Here is a 2,149-nt window from a genome sequence, read left to right on the forward strand (position 1 = left end):
GAGAGAAAGAGAGAGAGAGAGAGAGAGAGAGAGAGAGAGAGAGAGAGAGAGAGAGAGAGAATGAGAGAGAGAGCAGAATCCAGATCACAGGATAAGTCAGCATTAGAAGGAATCCCTCCCCCCAGCAGGTACCTTCCTATTTGAATTATAACAGCACCAATGCTTAAGAAGGCTTTCTTCATGTCCACCTTAATTATGCTTCTCTTCACCTTCTCCATTGTGTGCCTGTTACTGTCCCCCCCTTAACCCAAGCAGAATAAATCGAAACCTTCTTCAACAGGATGGCCCTTCAAATATTTGAACAAATCTATCATGGCCTCTTAAAGTCTTCCCTTTTGCATGTTAAACATTTCCAGTTCCTCCCTAACCAATCTTCACACACGTCATGATCTCAAAGGCCTTCACCATCCCATTTACTCTCTTTCAGTGAATCTGTAGCTAAGCGATGTCTTTACTGAAATGAGTTATTCAGAACTGTTTAGAAAGTACTAGATTTCATCTGACCAGAGCAAAAGTGCAGCAGAATTTTGACAGCCCTGGCCTGGGGCAGCCTACCTCCCTTAATCTAGAATCAGATTTTATTTCTTTTTTTAAAAATACATTTTTATTGATGTTTTCTGCTTCTTATATCATTATAATTATCCCAAGTTTCCCTCTCTCCTTCTACTCTTCCCAGAGAGCTATCCTATATAACAAAAAGTATTTTTAAAGAGGAAATAAAATCAGCACAATCCATCAATCTATTTTAAAAGTCTGAAAATGTGCAATGATTAACATTCATGGAAGTCCCACCTCCACAAAGAGATTGGTTTTAGGTATCTCCTTTCTCTTTGCTTGCGTACTGCTTGATCTTTATCATTTTGTCACATTTACTCATGATTTTTTGGTTTTAGTTTATCCTATTTACTTTGTTGTAATCTATGTATTTTGTATTTTGTTTTTAGGGCTCTGTTTCCTATATTCTACATTAGTTCATACACATTTTTGATGCTTCTCTATGCAGTACATTATTTTTTACAGTACTGTTGTTAGGATAAGGGATAAGGTATAGGGGGGAAATGCAAAGGTAATCTATAATGTCCTATTATATTCATGTGCCCTTCCCCAATTGATGAGCATTTACCTTTTTTTTAATTCTAAGTTATCAATTGGGGAATGGCTAAACAAGTTGTGGTATATGATTGTAATGGAATATTGCTTTCACTGTAAGATGTGACTAGCAAATAATTTTAAAAAACCATTGAAGACCTAGATGAAATAAAGAAGAATGAAATGATCAGAACCAAGGGAATTTTATATACAGCAATAGAAATGTTTGAAGAATGGTTTGTGTCTGTTGCTCTCCATAGAAAGAACTGATAAATAGACGTTAAAAAGATAGAGTTTTAGATATACATATATCTTTTTATCAAATGATGCCTTCTTTAATGGAGGGAGAGAAGAGAAAGAGTGAGTTTTCTGGTAGTTTTGATGTAAAAAATAAATTAATTGAAAATTTTAAAAAGTGATTGTATTGCATTTTGGAACATATGGGGGCTTTCTTTTTATTGAAGGCTTCCTTGGGGTATAGTAATGGAATCACTGATTCAAAAGACACTGATTGGTTAGTCACTTCATTTTCATAATTCCAAATTGCTTTCTGAAATGAGTGCATCATTTCAGGGCTCTACCAACAATGTTATAGTGTGTCTATCCTTCCACAATCCCTACAACATTAACTATTGAAAATTTTTAGTCATTTTTTTTTAATTTGCAGGGTGCAAGGTAAAAATCTCAATGTTGTTTTTATTTGCTCTATTATCACTTATTGGTGATCTAGAGCAGCATTGGTGAACCTTTAGAGATTGCATGCCCAAACTGCACCTTCAAGCTGCCTGTGAGCCCCTAGCATTACTGCAGAGAGAGGATGGAGGAAGTACCTGTATTGGTCTACTGGACAGAGGAGTGAGGCATGTCAAAAATGACCTCAGGTGAGGTGGAGAAGGGGAACCGAGTAGCCCTCTCTGTGCCACTGGGGCATATGTGCCACATCTTTAGCAACACAGGTCTAGAGCATTCTTTCATTTGGATATAAATATTTTGTCATTCTTTTTAGAACTGTTTGTTCATATTCTTTGACCATATATCTATTGGGAAACAGCTATCATAT

This window comes from Gracilinanus agilis, chromosome 3 (assembly GCF_016433145.1).
Source record: "Gracilinanus agilis isolate LMUSP501 chromosome 3, AgileGrace, whole genome shotgun sequence".
NCBI classification, from domain to species: domain Eukaryota; kingdom Metazoa; phylum Chordata; class Mammalia; order Didelphimorphia; family Didelphidae; genus Gracilinanus; species Gracilinanus agilis.